The 18,558-nt window shown below is 38.9% G+C and overlaps 1 long non-coding RNA gene across 3 annotated transcripts; it reads right to left on the reverse strand.

The window, feature by feature from the left end:
- Positions 1 to 1,438: 1,438 nt before the first annotated feature.
- On the reverse strand, positions 1,439 to 18,551 carry LOC135300778 (uncharacterized). Of its 3 annotated transcripts, XR_010362556.1 has the most exons (4): positions 18,430 to 18,551; positions 14,047 to 14,135; positions 13,053 to 13,164; positions 1,439 to 4,420 (listed from the first exon to the last, which is right to left on the reverse strand). It is a non-coding gene; the product is annotated as an uncharacterized LOC135300778 (long non-coding RNA). The 3 variants fall into 3 exon arrangements; XR_010362555.1 differs by lacking the exons at positions 13,053 to 13,164; positions 14,047 to 14,135 and having other exon boundaries at positions 1,439 to 4,538; positions 18,430 to 18,539; XR_010362557.1 differs by lacking the exons at positions 13,053 to 13,164; positions 14,047 to 14,135 and having other exon boundaries at positions 1,439 to 4,492; positions 18,430 to 18,532.
- Positions 18,552 to 18,558: the final 7 nt, after the last annotated feature.

Below are 18,558 nucleotides of genomic sequence, written 5' to 3' on the forward strand. Positions count from 1 at the left end.
TCTTGAAAGTTTACATTTTGACATGTCAGCGGTTTGTCAACAATATAAATGTGCTTGAGAAATTTTTGATCGGCCTAATGGTTAGGACCTATTAGAAGCTGCAGAACATATTCACAATAAATTCACTTATTCAGATGCATGAATACAAGCTTAGAAAAGTAATTACAGGCACCTTTTTTTGGAAATCTCAAGGCTGTGTGGTTTCCCCATGGGAAATATGAGTAATAAATTCCTATTTTAAAAAAAATGAAGAAAGAAAGAAGAAAATGTGCTAAGCATTGTTCTTATTTATCGTTGTCTTTAATATTAAAAATTGTTGATTAAATGTTCCAGGTGAGTCAATGGTGGCTGGATGCAAGTCCTTAATTTTCGCAGAAAAATGAAAATCCTTAATTTCAACTATTCTTTAAAAGAACAAGCATAAATATTTGATATTGGTAATTTAGATCTTCTTTTCACTTTTTAAATTTTAGTTGTCTTTTGTAAGAGAAATGAATTTTTCTTTTTTGGTGAACAGAAATCAGCTGATCAGTATTAACAGATCTGCCCATTTTTCTTTTTCAACTGAGAGTTAATGTATCTATAGAGTTAACATCATATCTATACACAAATACATCTGGTTTAGGTTTAAAATATTTTATTAAAAATTAATTTCTTACACTCTTGTTACAAAATGGTGAATAGTACTTGACATTTTTAGTTATTTATGATTTGCATCAAGTTCTCTTTTTATGAAAACACATTCAACTAAAATTTATTTGAGGTCATTTAAAATTGTTCATTAAAACTAACTTTAAAATGCTTGATGCACTTCAAAAGTATCTTTGCATTTAAAAATATTTTATTCAATAACTGAAATAATGGCCCCTAGAAGGGGAATTAAACTGGAGGTTTCTGGTAGCCATGGCTTTGGCAATCTTAGAGAAAGCAGATCTTATCCTCTCACACTGGGGTTTAGCTGTGGATTGACAGAGGAAAATAGGCAATCTTACTTTATCTTCTCTAATGTTGATTTTTCAGCTTTAATAGTCCTTAACTGAACTACTCAAATGGATTGAAACAAAGATATTCACCCTGCCTGCAGAAGAAACTGCAGCTCTTAATAATTGCTTTCCTGCATCAGTTGCATCTTGTTCCATCTGCTTAGCCAAGGCACTCAGGCTGGTGGTGTCACCTTCTGAAGCTCAGGAACAGCAAATACTTCTTTGTGTCAATTGAAGAGGTGCAGACACAATTTCAACAAAATGTTACATGATTTTTTTTGTCTTAAATAAATTTCTTTGGGGGAAGGTACTATGGAATTATGTTGTCCAGCAAGGACAATCCCTATTTGTAGGGATTTTGATCAAATTCTGAAATAATGAAGTAAGGGACCCCTAAATAGTTAGCTTTGGTTATACAGATTGTTACTTCAAGGTGGAAGGGCTCATATATCTCATTTTTGAATTATTGTTTTTGAAGATGGAAAATGCTCTATGTGAGCACTTAGGTAGCAACAGACAAAAATTAATTTCAACTGATAGGGGAAGAAATGATCCTCTTATCTAAAGTGAAGGGCAGTTGGGCAAATGAAGTTCAGATGATCACTGAGGAAGACAGAAATAGATAATAAACATAAGCCTGTATATAACAGTGCATCATTTCGGCTGAATTTTTGTACCTGATTTGGCTTTTTGGTGGCTGGTAATTATTTATATGTAGTTTAAATTAAACCTGTGCTTCAAAACCACCCATTAAATTAACAAATCCAGCCCATTTAGGAATTTTTTTTATGTTTCTTGAGCAGTTTTTCCAGATAACAGTGCAGACTTCTGTCAGCACAGCATCACAGCAGAAGAGGAGCAGTAGACCACTGCTGAGTGACAGCCTACAGCTCTGAAATGTGCTATCCATCCTATCGTAGGGTCTCTGTTCTCATCACTTCTGGGACATGTCAGACTCCCTGCACATGCCCTGCAGAGCTCATCTGTGCCTGTGCACTCCAGCCTGCACCTCCCAGGTGCCTTCCTGAGGCATCAGATGGAATGCATATGTGCAAGGAGCAGCTGATCCACACAGTCTGGGTGGTGTTTGCCAGGACAGGAGGGTATGTGGTGCACCTGAGCTCTGAGGCATGGCTGTATGTCCATGAAACCCGGACAAATACGGAGGAACATCAGATTGTGCCCGGGCATGGTTATCACATGGAGAGAATGATGTGTTGTCCAGGATGGAGAAATCTGTTCCTCAGGCAGTAGAGCTTCACACTGCTATAGAATAAAAGTTGAAAGTGATTTTTTGCTGAATTTTACATCTTTTCCTCAGAAATTTGGAAGTGGGTCTGATGAATGACTAATATTGCATTGTCATTTCTTTAGTGGGCAGGAGGTTTCTAACCTGTGTGATTTTTTAAGCTAATAAATAAACAGCTAGTTCTTAACACTAAACTTACCAATCAAATCATCCTCCTGTTGTATTCCAGTAAACCTTAGCAATTCCTTTCAGCTGGGGTTAGGTGTTCCCTGCAACTCATAAAATACGGAGCTGCGGTACTCTGCCTGTGGGGAGAAAGCCTGGAGCCACATAGTGATGTATCTGTTCAACAGTGTGAGACAGAAGTTCCTTATTCACAGCCCTGCACAGTCAACATTGCCTACTGGTAAATCTTAAATTGCCTGAGTCGCTTAATGTTGAGATTAAAAGCAATTTGTTTCTTTCTTGTCCTGTGCCACGTTTGGCAAAGCAGAAGGAACAAAAGTCTCACAATTGCTTGAATGCCCAGCAAACAATTGCATATTGTCCAATTGTATGGGTTTTTCTTGTTCTTAAAAATACAATCTAATAATACTATAGATACCAGAGGACCTTTTCATTTGCCCATTGTGAGCAAAATGAAAAGCTGAAGTCTTGAATACCAAAATACAATTCTATAACTTGTGAAACTGAGTAGGTATATCCAGCAGCTACTGAAAAATGATGGAACAAAACCTCAAACAAGCCATCATTGTTTCTTCCCAAAGATGCCAATAAAAAAAAAGGGCTTTGGAATAATATTCAGCTTTTAATTAAGACAAATGAGAAATGTCACAAATAATGCATGTTACAGGTCACAACAAAACCATGTGGAATGTAGAATTTCTTCTGTAGAATTTCTCCTTAAACACTGATGTAATTCCAAGTCTCATTTAACATGAGTTTTTCTTGAACTTTACTGCTGTGTCAGAGGCTGAGATACTGCAAATGACTCTAAAACCTGAATAGCAGTTGCTTATGTTCCTAATAGTAAGATGAAATATCTGCATCCTCCTGTATTAAAAATAGAAAATTAAGTAGAGAGAATAAAAAAGAAAACAAATTATTTGCATTTTGAAAGCTGTAGAAATATATATTTGGAACAGCTCTAAAAGATGAGCTGATTTTCAGTGCTGTAAATGAAAAAATATTACTGGGAGGCCAACTATAGCAATAAAAGGTTTTTTGTTTGTCTGGTTGGTTTTTATCAGTGATATGTATTCTTCAGCTGAGGGGAAAAAGTCCATTTCAACAATCAAGTGGACATATTTGTGCTCCTGTTTTAGGAACATATTCCTTTTATAGGCATTAAGCGCAGTTTACTATTGGAAAATTTTCATTTATTACATCTGCTTCATGTAGGGTCTTTCATGTAAACATTATAAAAAGGATTTCGTGTTGGATTTAGAAGTTAGGGTTTGGGTTTTTTTCTCCTTTGTTCTCATTTTCTATTTTATTTCTTTGGAGAACTCTTTTTTTCCCCCCTTTCAGGAAATTTCACATAATCTTTTCCATTCGTCATCAGCCAGGTTGCTGATTACCAGAGTAACTGCCAAGCTTTCAACTCCTTGTCATCAATGGGCTGTGAATGACAGACAGCATTAATGTTGGCAAGCTCCCACTCTCCTTTTTGCCTTTCCCAAATGTAATTAAACTGCACTAATACAGCAAAAGAAAAGCTGCAGCTTTATTTTACTCACCCTAATAACATAACAATTAAATCAGAGAAGCACAAAATTCAGTCAAATAAACCTATCACGACAACAAAATTCAGAGGTAAGGGAAGTGTGGCTCTATAATTTACAGAGAAACATGAGCAGAGTCTTCCTTTCCTTTCCTGGCACTCCAGTGACTGCAGTATTTGACCTTTGGCGAGACAATGAGTCCAGCATCAAGGAACCACTCTCTTACAGCCTGGGGAAAGGCCTCCAGTGTTTCCCCTTCTGTTGCACCTTTGGCTTAAGCATAAAGGGAATTATTAGCTTCTCCCAAAAATGATCCGCTGTCCCCCACGTAGGAGATGGTGGATAAGGAACAAAAAGGATGGGGGTCAGAATGTACAGTCTGGACAGCACTGCATGCTTTGGCCACCAGAAGGACATGGCATTCTCCTGAGCTTTGAGGAAGCCTTGAGTCTTGGGTTTAGCATCTGTAGTGGTTAGAGGACAGCCAGGAGTCAGGAGTAGGAAAAAACCAGGGTCCTCACCTCACTTGCAGGGCACTGTGGAAAATTTGTGGAATGCACATACACCACTGAAGCAGATAAGCTATCAGGAGATTAATAAAAATAAATAAATAAACAAATTTTTTATATATACATATATATATCCCTGGATTGAGGCCAGTGAAAAAGTTACTGGCTCATAAAAAAGCAATGGAATTTCCCCATAAACCTCTCATTTCTTGCAGTAGTGTTTTAAGACGGGAAGCAAGCACTCCTAAGGAGGCTAAGAACTGCCTGCCACGAGCTCTGTTAGCACAGCTCTGAGGCTGGCAAGAGAGCCTGTCTCATCCTTCAAGACATCCTTAAAAGTAACATAGTTGGCTTACAAGACAAAGCAAATTTACAGTAATGCAAAGGAATAGTTTGACTAAATGCTGACAGAAGAAAATAATGGCTGACACACAACTAGCCAGAAACAAGGGGCACTATATTGAAAATGGAAAAGCCAAGACCGTTCTCAGCCTGTATTTGACCAAACCCTTAGGCTAAACAGATTAAGTGAGTTTGTCTGCTTGTGCAATTTGGGTGAATAATGGTGACTGTTAGCTGACAGGTGGTACCTTATAAATCCAGCCTGTGCCAAATTCTCTGAGGAACTGTTCAGTACATACTGTAAGTAAATATGTAAGTTCTGTGGAGTAAGTCATTTACAACTCTGAACAAATTGTCCTACAATACCAAAAGCAGCTCAGTATGATGATAATTTTCCAGAGGAAGAAAACTTTGGCTGAAATCATCTTTTAGACAAAGTTTAAAGCAGGATTTTTTGTAGGTCTAGAGCTGGGGTGATTTTTTTATATGCCTGCTAGTGTGGCTAAAGTGTAGTGAAAAGCAAAAAGGAAAAAAAGGAAGACATGTAAAACAAAGAAAATGTAAACCCACTGGAGAAAAAGCAGTTGTATAGGGGAAACACTAAAGAGATGGAGTTGGAGGTTTCCGTTACATTTGTTCTGATACAGTAATGTTGCTTTAAACAGCCAGTTGCAAAATAGCCCAAAAGACCTTTTGGTTGGGTGTCATGATTTTCTACTTGATTCAGCAAAGATCAAGGCTGCAGTGTTCCAAGCCAGTTCCAGGCCCTCAGAGGGAGAAACAGCACATCAAACACCAACCTCATCTGTTTTTGCCATCAAGCAAAGAAAGAAGAGGCCACAAAGGACATGGAAAAAATCTATCAAAAGGGCATAACTGAGCCTTCAGCTGTTCTTGTGTGTCAACCATAATTCTTGTTAGGAAAAAAACAAAAAAAAACAAAAAAACAAAACAAAACAAAAAAAAAAAACCACAAAAAACAAAACAAACAAAAAAAAAAAAAACAAAACCAAACAAAAAACAACATGGCAGATTTGGTTCCTGGGTTGAAACTACCTTGAACACTTTAAAAGGCTTGCTCTGAGTTTCCATGAATAGATGATTCTCAAGATTCTGTAAAACTTTAATCTGTTTTTCAGACTGAATACTAAGTGAAGATTGGAAATAGAAATTGGCCCTAAAAATGAGAAAAAATGCTTTTATTGCAGCATTCAATGTGGTGGCCTTTGATTGTCATTGTGGGCAACTACATTTGAGGCACTGCTAACAGAGGCTTTGGTCCAGGATTACTCCTGGCTTACTCACTGTACCTCAGTAACACTCTGGGCACATGTTGGTATCTTTGAACAAAATAAGATATATTTGCAAATATATCTTATTGGGATCAACCCGAAGCTGCTGGCCTGAAACTGCACCCAAAGCAAAGGGGATTGTGTTAAAAAGAGTGAATTTAGGACTGGCACACATAACAGCAAGGAGGAAAATTCTACTCTTGGGATCTTTGGACACCAGAGAGCTCCCCAGAGACTTCCAGATGTGCAGTTTTGAGGGACTTTAATCCTACCAGAAAAAGTTTTTTTCCTGGTTTTTTGTTTTTTTTTTTTTTTTTGCAATATCACATAACATTTGCATAATCAATGTTATTTCAATGGTTGTTGTGTGATTTACTATTCAGAGATTAAATGGTTCTTTTGACTTTTTCTCTGTTAACTGACCAGGGCTGCAAACCTCATTTTCAATTAGACACAGATGATATTGTTTATGGACTGGAATTAATATTACTGAAGAGGATGACAGCCTATTAAGAGTCAAAGGTAAGCCTCTCACAGGAAAAATTACCTTATGTTCTGCAAGAGGTAAAAACAGTAGAATATGTTCACAGCTACTTGTAGGAAAGAGGTTTCTGGTGGGAATGGACCAGCAGTGGTTCTTCAGATTCACAACCAGAGGGGCAACTTACTTCCACCACAGACTGGAATAAGTGGAGCTACAGTTTTGTAGTTACCCAAAAGCATGGACTGAGGCTTTAAGATTGATAGATATTGATGTCTTGTCCAAATAACTTCATTGTGGGATTGATTGCAAATGCCAGTCTGAACAAGAAATGAGCAAAGAATTGATTGCTCAGGGCAATAGCATGTTTGGGGAGAGGTGATTTTTTTCCTCTTCTCCTGTATTTTTCAGGAGTGCTAATCCAGTGGAACAGTTGCTCCAGGTATTCCCAAGAAACTGAGTGATTCCCACAGAGAGTTTCTGCTACCAGAGTACTGTGCCATTTGCAACAGCCATCCTGGAATACAATCTGTCCCAGTGTGAGTGAAAACTCCAAAGGTTTTTTCACCTGAGTGAAAACTGCATTCACAGTGGAACAGCTCAGAGTTTACCATCAAGTTCTGCATAAAAGATTAGAGGAAAGCAGAAGATGATAAGATTTATTAGCTAGCTCTAGATCTACTGAAAAAGGAAGATGCAATGCACTGTCATAATTTAAAAACTGCTGGTAATTTGAGGTGTTGTAAAGTGGTATGATCTCCTTTGCATGGGTTAAAAATGGATGTAGAAGTTGCTACCAAGGAACCATTAAAACATAGGAAAAGACTCTCTTGAGCAGGATTTTGCTAAGCAGCTCTTTCTGATATTGTTAATAAGGACTAGTATTTATTATTTGTTTTGGAATTTTGCAGTAGTTCCCAAAATCACATAGAGATCACTTGGGAAGGCATTGTCAGGGCCCTGATTGCACTATTAAGTCTTAATGTCCCTTATGAGCCACACCTGAGTCCTCTACCCACAATCCTTGAGAGACCAGGTGCTCTATTTAAGCTCAGCCTCAGCCCTTCATTCCCTTTTTAAGCTTTGCTGGAGAAGTTATGGGTTAGAGCCCTGCTATACAGCCAAATTTGAAGCTATGCTCTGACTTCCTAGCTTGACCTGAACCTGACTCATCATCAGAGTCTTGCCTTAGGATCTGGATTCTTCACTGGACCTGACCACCATCTCTGGATTTGACCAGAGGATATCTGACCACCATCTACAGATATTCTGAAGTTGTGTGGGATGGGGCTTGGCCAGTGAGGCACCTGCCTTGGTGACCGCAGCATTTCCCTTGGCTCACCTTCCTTTAGGAAATAGCCCTGCCCAGGCTGCTTCCTCACAGATACAAAGTACAGCAGAGTGTACTCAGGCACATGAATCCTCTTGTAGCAAAGAGGATTAATTAGATATTAAATATTGGGGTGGGTCATACACAGGTCAAGGAAGAAGTTTTGAGTTGAAAGTGTTTGAGTTGATTTTGAGACTCTAGGAAAAGTATTAATACCTGCCATCTCAGTGCAATGACTTCAGATAAGATAGTGGAGGAATTCGGAGTGGATGCTGGCAGTTCAGCTGACTTTCTTATCAACAAGAGGCAGACATTAGCATTTTGTGCTCCTTTTGAAGCTGTAGGAGTGTAGGCTAGTGCTCCTCACTCTTAATTGTGGGCTGAAGACTTTGGAAAATCTTCTACCTGGAATTTTTTGTGGAGTAGCAATTATTTAGGTCATTCAGAAGCCCTTAATTCCAAAGGGAGGAAAACAAGAATGTCCTATGTTGTATATGTTTAAATATAGCCTGTGATGGATGGGACTATGCACTACTGATGTTCTGAGTGTGTAAGCCAGAAGTACTCCCCTACTCTTGGGTGTGGGTGCTGTGCTGAGACAAGACCCAGAGCACATGAGCCCTTCATTCAAAGGAAGGTTGGAGTTTCTCAGCTGGGGAGATCAGGACTGCACGGTATACCAGAGATAACTCTTTTTCAGTAGCAAGTGTCATTTCTCAGATAGAAAAGATTTGTTAAAAGCATTTTAGGCCCTGTTTGATTTTACTGGATCTAAGATAGTTCCTAAGTTTCTGGCAAACTTTGGAGATTATCATGTCCTCCCCACAGAACACATCGCAGATGGGACTACTTGGAACAGGGAGTTTGAGTCCCTATCACTGCTTTGTGAAGTCAATGCTCATTTTATCTGTGATAATCACTGAGCAGCTGAATGGTTTGGGGAACTTCCAGTTCAGAAGAATTCCTGAAAATATCTCACTTAGATTTGTTTTGGACTGGAATCAAGTCTGAAAAGCCCCCTCAAATTTCCATTGAACTGCAAATCTTGCTTTTGAGCCAAATTTGATTGGAAAACTTAAACTGGCTAAACCTTGGATAGGGCCCTGCATGGATCTGATGTGAATGCAAGTAGTGTCATTGGAGATAATTTGGGGTTCACCCCTGGATATAAATTGTCATGTCCAACTGAGAGCATTTCCAGGGTTAAGATTGTTGTTCCTCTCCCTTTCTTATCCTAGAATTTGAGGGAGTATTTGTCAATCTCAAAATTGCAAAGGCTCTGAGTAAGAAGCTGCTGCCCCTGCTCTCCTCATTAGGACAAAATGTGTAGGGTGCCTCAGCCAGAAATATCTGCTCATACACCTGACGCTACTCAGGAGCCTTTAGTCATGCGTCCCTGCAAGGAGCCTGAAAGAGACCTGGGTAGGGAGTGAAAAACTCCAAAGACAGGTGCACTGAGCTACAATTTGGAGTAGCACATGAAAACCCCTAACAGATACGATACTATCCTATAGATCTATACTATAGATAGCTGCTTAAAATGATGTAATTTGTATTGAACCCTCTAGAAGGACTCCTTGACTTTTAATTCCTTTTGAGAGTGACATATAGATATTAACCTTCTGTCCTAAGCTGCTGTGATGAGTAAGTGAAGCTAACAGATATGGCTGTGAATTGTCTTGAATTGGATCCTAGAGCCTCCCTTTTAATTCTAGTAAGCCATAAGAAGCTGTAAAGCTTCTCCAAGAAACACTACAGGAGAAGTGATGAAGATTTCAATCCAAACAAAGTTATTTGTCCAGAATCAAAGATACCAAGAGTCTTCTTTGAGTTCCCTTCTGCTCAGGCCAATAGGGTGGCATCAGAGAAATAGCTGACCAACCAGTTCCTCCTCCAACTGGAGCAACCTACAATGGCCAAAGTTGTGAGTCATCAGGTAGCAGGTGTTATAACACACATGTGCAACTTGCTAGAATAATTTTCACAGTTTAGGAACTAATTTATTTTATTCACTGCATGGATCCTATTTGTCATCCTGCTGTTTGCAAATTGACAGAAGAGAGAAAAAAATAGTTGGCACAGGGAGATGTGGATCCTTTCACACTAAAGTTAAGGAATAGGGACAAGGACAAAGGAAAATTCCACAGTAGGAACTTTTTTATTCATGGTGCCAAGGAAAAGCATGAAAGATAATACTATGAAGGTTGGAAAATAAGAATCTCATGCCACTGATCTTAGAACCTTAGAAATAATGTGTCAAAGATGTTGGAACATTTAGAATACAATCTTTTACTGTTTCAATGTCATCAACATGTTGTTCTTGCTATTTTCTGAGACAGGAGATATTTTATTGAGTCAATTTGTCTTCAACATGTTAAATGTACTATGTGTAGGAGGGCAAGCTAACCTTATTTATAAAGTATTACAATGGAGAATGCTAACTCACTTCTGCACTCTTGAAAACTGTATTTCTTCTGACCGAAAATACCACACATTATCAACACCCAGGCAGGTGTGAGAATACTGTTTCTTAAAAGAATGGTTTCAACAAAGAAGAAATATACTAGGGGGGTAACCCTGCCTGTGGTGTTGAAGATACACAGACAAGTTTATTTGGCTCTTGTTACTTTGCTTAAACTGCTCTCAGACCAGGTACTCATCCATCTTCCCTACACAAATTATCTCTCAAAATGAGACCCTAAGATACCTTTTCTTGCTGACCTTGAAGTTTTGGTCCCCTTTCTGCTTTATGCATTGCTTTAATCTTCTCAGCTCTTTTTTTTTTAAATTAATATTTTGTTGCTCTTTGTGAGGTACAGGAAAAAAATTTCTCTTTTTCTGCCTTAGTGTTAATTATGTTACCCCTTTTCCTTCAGATTTTGATAGAGCAAATGAAACTCAACCATGTGCATTTTTCTTATCTTTAACCCTGGCCACTTTATACTTGCTGTGTGATCTCAAGAGTCTGAGTTGTCCAGTCTTCTCCTTCTGACTGAGTTGGTTTTTTGTCACTGTCTGGTACAACCTGTGCAGTACAACATCACTCTCTGCTGCTGTACATCCTCAAATCCAGCTGGAAGTTGGGCTACTTTGTGCTAATTCCATATCTTGTAGCAATATTCAAGAGACTCCACCTCTCTAGGAGTTGCTTCTGACTGAGGTGCTCTTCCTGCAAATGATCTCCATAGTACTGAACTTTTACGGCTGCTCTTTTAATGTCCCCTTTCTCACTTGGCAGCTGCCAAACACCTTCGGTATTTTTCCTGTTACTTTTCCTATATGCCTGTTTCCTGTACACACATACAACTGAGATTGTGACTGTGTGTATTCCTGTACCTATGTTCCCTGATATTTTCCTGCAATCTGTTTGAGATCAGTGGTTGTTTATTTGAAACCTCACCCTGAAAACTTAATTTAAATACATGCTCTTTACATTTTTAACTTTTGCCCTTTTCATTTTGCCCTGCACAAATTTCCCTTCTCAAGGCAGATCGTTCCTCCAGTCTCATCTTTTTCAACCCTTACTTTTTGTTTCCTAAGCAGCTTTGTATTTACTCCACTTTCAATGGCTGTTGGTCAAACCTCAACACATACATTTCTGCAGAGCAGGCATCCCATATAATTAAAATATCTGACAATGCTTTTACCTCTTAGCAAAGGCAGGTTTGGTAATATTTCTAGATGATTAATTAATTCTTAAATGCTTTCCTGTTTCTGAGAGGGATGCCATATGTTTGACTTTCCCCCCTACAAGCAGAGGTGACATAGCTGCTTTTGCTAATCATGTGAAAGGTGGTATCATATGCAGAGAGAGGAACAAGCAGGCTGAAGCCAAACAAGTCTAAGGGGTTCACAACTTGAGAGGCATGGTCTGACACCTCTCTCCTTTTCTTCCCCACTCTGCCAAATATTTCTTCAAAACACGACTGACTTCTTCTCTTGTTAAAATAGGGGTCCTTGCCATACTGTGTCTTATGTCACAGATAATACAATCTGTTCTCCTTTGGCTTTGTAACAGCAACCTTGTTAATTCAAGCTAAACCACTAGAAGCCACAGTCCCAAAGCTCAGTCTCTCTTTCCTTCTCCACTTTAAATTGTTGTGTCAGCTTTTCACACTGAGCAGTACATCTTCAGTTGCCTTTCAGCACTTATGCCTGTCTGGTGACATTTCTGTCAGCTGGAACCCGGCGAACACCCTGCTTCTACAAAATGGTGTGGACCATCTCCTTCCCTGCTCTCTTAAACCAAGCCCATGTGCCTGGAACATTGTGCTTGATGTTGTGCCTTGCAGCCTCACTTATCAGCTGCACTGCAGTAATCTCATTCTTCTGAATCTTGCCACTAATAATATTAAATGTCCAAAATAAACAGTCCAGTCCGTAAATATCAGAACTAGGCTCGTGCTTTATGGAGATGTACATCTTATTGTTCACTGTGGTGTCTCAATAAAGAGCAATCTCTGAATGAAAGTTTTGTCATGGTTGAGATGTTTGCATGGTCACTCTTGCGCACATGGATCCTTGACATCTAAAAATATCTTAATCTAGATAAGACTTTTCCTCAACAGAGCTAGTTGTAATGTTTCTGGTCACTTAATTCACTAATGCTTGAAAATTTTGGTTAGTCTGGAACCTTGCTGCCTGGCAAATTTGTTAAAAACTGTTAATGACTTGCAGAGGTCTCTGGGAGAGATAGATGTGCATGTGCCTACTGAGAACACGATTGCACGAGTGAAAACCCTAGAAAGAAGCTTTTAATGTTTGTGGACATGATATTTATCTGTTTTATTGTTACACACCCTCTTTATCACCCCTCACTGACATACCTGACAATGTTGCCTCACTTTCTACTGTTTTCATTGGTGTAATGCATTCTTATATCAGCACTCCCTGAAGTTTCCATGGGTTTAATGTTACAGGTGGCATGAGATTTCCTCCCCCTGTCTTTTGTAGTTCAGATCATCACCTGTGTCCTGGATTAGGGCAAATTTGGGAGAAAACGTCCAAAAGGGGGCCCCCCAGAAAGCAAACCTACTTGGCCCCTCCCCCCCTACCGGTTTGGGAAGGATTCCTCGGAGAGAAGTGGAAAGAACCTGTTTATTTAACAGGCAAAACACCCCCAGCACACAAAATGAACAATACCGGATGACAACACTCTTTCACCAATCTGAAAAGGACGACAAATTCAGTGGTCGCTCTGTTGTCGGTCCCTCCGGCGCTGGGGATAGCTCCTGTAGGCCACAAGAGGCAAACTCTTGGTGTTTCCCAGGTCCCAGTACGGAGCAGGTTTGAATAGTTCCAAAAAGGGAAAGGAAAAACAGACCAGGGAAAGATTTGGACTGCTGAGCTAAACTAACTAATAAGCAGAAGCAAAAGCAAAGCAGGAGCACAGCAGAGGCATGAGCAAAGCAAAAAGCAAAAGCCGCACTATGTACTGCCCCGTCTCTGTGTCCCACCAGCTGTGGGGGAGCAGTCTGATAACGAAAACCAAAACAAAACATTCACTCTTCAGAGCCAGTCTTAAAGGCACAGAAAATAATATCCAGCATAAACAGAACACACGACTGGGGATACAAGCGTCATAATGTCACTCTAGGACAACCTGCCAAAATAGGCCTGCAAAATACCAAGTGTATGTATCCTATGAACATATAAAATAATGTGTGTAAACTGCTTTCAGAGAGCTCTACAAGTTTATGGGTTTGAGGATATTTTAACTTAGCACAAGGCAGTTGAAGAAACAATTCTGTACCAATGTGTATAAATTGAGAGGTTGGATACTTCTCTTAGTTTTATTGCTTTTCTTGAAAGTACATAGAGCTCTGGTGGCAGAGGTCACATCTATATCTGCATTTTGGACAGTGGCAAGCACTCAATACAGTTATTGGTACATGGGCAGGCCAGTTCACAAATAGGGATGCTTTAATAACATTTCTAAACTCAGAATTTGGGTGCTCTGTTAAGGTTCTCTAGGGCTCACACAATGTGAATCCATTTGGCAATAATGTTGGGAACTTTATACAAGCAAGACTAAACAAAAATAAGTAAACCTCCAAACAACTACCAAAACTCTCACTTGAGATCTAAAATTTAGATATTATTCAAACCACAAAGCAAAATGGGGTGAGAAGCACACCTGTAGCTGCTGAAATAGATCTGGAAGTTGGAAGAATCTCCACTTAGTTTCAGTGATGAAAATCCTTTAAAATGCAAGAGCTGAGTGTGCTGGAGCAGGAAAGATTTGAGTTATTCCTCTAAAGTCTATGAAATGACAGTGACACAAAACCATCTTTTTGATATCTGATGCTGTTAGGGTTATAGATAAAGTTTACTTGCACTAAGAATGCATGATTTGTAATGGGACACTGCAAAATGAGGTTTGTGCCCACACTGTAACCTTCATGGTTTTGGATTTTACTGTGAATGTAATGAATTAGAGCTAGGTTTGTCCAAATCTGAGCAATAACAAGTGAGGTACTTAAAATTCAGGGTAAAAGAAGAAAACAAGTTGCAGTGTTCCTGTAAGCTCCACGGAGCAGGCTCTAATTCATTTTCAGCACTTGCACCATGCCCAGATTAATAGAAGGACCATAATTATGGATCTGGAGCAAGAGAATAGAAGATAAATTAATCTTCGAGAGACCCAAATCACAAAGCAATAGCATCTGAGAGGAAAATGTCATTAAACATGCTGCAAACACGCTGCAATTAAATCTACTAAGGGGATGCTTAGTCAGAAGATTTTACAAAGTTGGGTGCTTTGTCTACAAAATTCCTATTACATTCTGCATCTATATTAGACAATGATTTCCAGCTTCCTAAATTTATTTGTTAATTTTTTTCCTAATTACTCTACATAATTTTGTTTCATTACTTCCCACAATGTTAAACCACATATAGGAACATCTACAAAGTGAATTGTGCTTATCACTATCCAAAAAGAAAGTATAAAAAACCCCCTAGACCTGTAATTCTGCATGAGGCATGCAGCTGCTGAGGCATCTGTGCTGTAGCAAAGTCACCACAGAGGAAGATTCTCTGGTCTACACTCAGTTCCACTAATAAGTGATTCTGGATGCCATGCAACTTTCACTGATGTTAACATCAGAACTCAGTGTTTAGTGACTTGTTTTGAGTCACACAATCTTATGCCTTGATTACTTTGACAAAAAAGGAACTGAGTGAAAAATATAATAGAATAAATAAGCTTTTTTTCACCTGAAAAAAACAATTCTAGGGGGAGGATGAAAAAGGGGAATAAACAAACTACTGGGAGAGGGGAAAATATATCTAAATTGGAGATTTGAGTTGCTACACAAAGAACTTCTAAGCAATGCTCAGATGTGCCTTTAAACTTTTTCTTGTATCTAAAGTCCCTGTGAGGTAAACCTGAGCTTATACTTTTGATGCTTGGTTCTGGAGAGGTTAACGGATTCTCTGCTTTCCAGGAAAAGGCCTAAGTAGAGAGAAGATGATTTTTTTGGAATACACCTATCTTCAAATCCCCTTTCATATTTTTTTCTTTTTCTCCAAAACTCTCCTAACCATTAAACTACACAAGGCTAAATAATAACCTCAACTTCATTTAAACAACTTTCTTTATGAATCTGGCCACTTCTTTCCAAATCTTCATTCTTCAGAAATAAAACACTTCAGATCAAACAAAATGTTTCCCTTCACTTGAAAAGGAATGTTTTTCCTTTCCTTAAAGCTAAAAGTGTAACTGTGGATCATACTGAAGCCAAATGTACATTAGATTCAGCTACCAAAATCATCTATTAGCACAGGTCTATGGCAGGGTGTTTCTCATGGCAAATTAACAACTTTAGTGTGCCTTAGGACCTTTGGAGAAAGGGATTATACAACTGGAAGGGGTCATTATGTCTATTTAATTTGCCTTTAGTAAAATGATGGAAGAAATAATCAGCATATTAAACATACATGAAATATTTTTGGAATGTGTAGTCTGTTGGAAAGGAACGAATAGTTCGTGTTATTGGCTGGAAAATGAAGTATATATAATCCACTGTGTATGGCTGTTATCAAAGCCCTACTAGGATTGCAAGACTAAATGTGCTATTTTTACTTTCTTCTCTCCTGCTTTGTCTGTGGCTTTGGCAGAACAAAAAAAGACCTGGGTAAAATGAGAGAGATTGTTTTTCATTTATCATGATTGCATTTGAGGTGCTGTCTTTAGCGTAAAGGCACAATAAGCTTTTCGTTTATTATTTGCATTAGAGTAGGGCATGGAAGCCTAGGCTGATATCATAACTCCACCTCTAGGCACTCTGTGCTCCTGGGAGGAAGGGTCTCTACATCTGAGGAGCTTCTGATAAAACAGCTGTGGCAAATGATGAGGGGTGAACAGAGCCACAGAGGAGGAAACCTGTGTTCAACCTGTACCTGGAACATCATGCCAGTGCTTGCTTTCTGCCCTGCTTACCCCCCTGATCCCTAATGGATGTGCATCCTTATTGGAAAAGTATGACACATGAATCACTGCAAAGTGCACACATGCATACCTGCACTATTTTAACTTTATTGTGACAGAAATTTAAAAATAAATATATTCCTTTCACCCAAATCTGACCTGGCAAGAACATTAATTTTAAAAAGCTGGCGGTAATGCCATACAAGATATTAATCAGCCTTCAATCTATACCCTTTGTAAGAGAAAATAGAATGGTACATGCCTAGTCTTATTTTATTGCAGTATTTTAACAACAGATGCAATGCTGCCTTTGTTATTATCCTTTATTCCTCAGACAGTGTTCCCCCTCCTAATTATTACTTGTCGTCTTCAGTAAGACTGAGAAATGGCATTTTTTTGAGCTCAGGTAAATATCAAAGCAATCTTACTTGTAATGACAGAGCTGCTTTCACTGGGGAGAGAAGTGCAATGAACTAAAAAAGGAATTTAATATGCTTTCCAAATTAAATAATGTATTAATTTCTGCTGAACAGTGGTCCTCAGCCCCCTTGAAAACAGAGGGTCTTGTATAAATACCTGCAAAGTTTGAGGGTGGTTTGGTAACCAGTAGCCAAGAAGCAAAAGGTAGATCAGGGCCGTCTTCTTCAGCTCAAAGTTGACCATGTTACCTATGGGTGGGCTTTTCCAGGGCTCTCTGTGGGCACTCTGGGGACACTGGGCTGTTTCTTATGTCTCTCCCCTGGTTTTGTCCCTCTCCTGCTGGCAGTGGAGGATGCCACTGACCCCATTCCCACTGTGTGAGCTCCAGGTTTGTTCTCTTGCCATCCCTCAAAACGTGCAGCATCTTCCCTGCTCGAATCACAATTATACTTCCCCCTCTAAAATGGCCAAGTTTCAGCTTTTGTGATAGCAGAGAACTGTTTGAATATAGAAATTCTAAAGGTTTGAAAAATCAAAGGCATGTTTTAAAACAGGCAATTTCTCTTTAGTATTTCCTTAAGGCAGATACTCTTTTGTTTCAGGTACGTGTTTATTTAAAAGGAATGGGAGAAGATAAGGAACTCATTCAGCTCAGTAGTTTTAACCTCTTGGAGAATTCTTTTGGATTGTGCTGAAAAATCAGTGCATTGAATGAAATTTTTTTCCCTTGGCAACATTATTTTTTCCTATCTGAAACATAATTTTTTACTTCAGAAAAGGAACCAAAAAAAAAATCCAAATAATTTTAGGTAGAATTTAGTGATTACTCTCTGTAGCATGGCTTATGGTCAGTAAAAGCAGCGTTGCTGAGAGCCAGTGTGGGACAGAAACCTGTATTGTTCCACCACTCTCTACAGAATAACCATAATTAAGGCAATCTTATCTAGGTAGGGAGAAACAGACTCCCAAAAGCGTTAAGAAATAAAGGAACAGTCCCTGAAACTGAGAAATTTTCAGGCTATTAGTGATACAGTGGAACTCACAGAGCTGGCCAGAAATTTGCTGTTTAAGAACTTAAAAAAAAAAATAAAATCTAATTTTGTTCATTAAACTAAAATCCATTTCATTTAAATCACTACTTAATGAGTGACATAATCTTTTTCACTCCAGGAAGAAAAAGCAAGGATGCGCTTCACAGGCTTGACTTTTCAGCTGTATTCCATTTCTCTGTATATAACCCCTATTATGATAATCAGTAGCCAAGTCAGTAGTATCTAAAAAAAATAAAGGATATCTATGAGTATTACTGACTTGTTTTCAAGTCAGTAGTACTCATAGATATCCTTTATTTTTTTAGACCAAGGGGACAAAATAGAATTTTTTTTTGTCATTAAAGCAAAAACAAGAAGCTGTTTCAATCAGAACTCAGAAACAGCCATTCGTCATGGTTTTTGAAGTAAAAGTCTAAGTTCTCCTGCACCACTACGACAATTCGGGAAGCGCTCACATTCACACATTCTTCCTAACACTTGGAATCAAGGTAAAAAATAAGAATATATTTTTTAAAATGTTATTTAAGACATTTACTTTTTTTTTTTTTTAAACAGTCTCTTAAAAACATTTCGCCTGGAGAAGGATATTGGAAGGCATTTCCCGTGAAGTACTGACCTTCAGTTTCCTTTTATCCTCCGCTTTTTACTCGGTATTCGCCCCGATTTTCCGCGGCCCTGGCCCCATCCCGCGGCGGCTCCTGAGGCGGCCCGGGCGGGGCGGGGGCGCCCCCTCGTGGTAGGCGGC

This window comes from Passer domesticus, chromosome 5 (assembly GCF_036417665.1).
Source record: "Passer domesticus isolate bPasDom1 chromosome 5, bPasDom1.hap1, whole genome shotgun sequence".
Lineage (NCBI taxonomy): Eukaryota > Metazoa > Chordata > Aves > Passeriformes > Passeridae > Passer > Passer domesticus.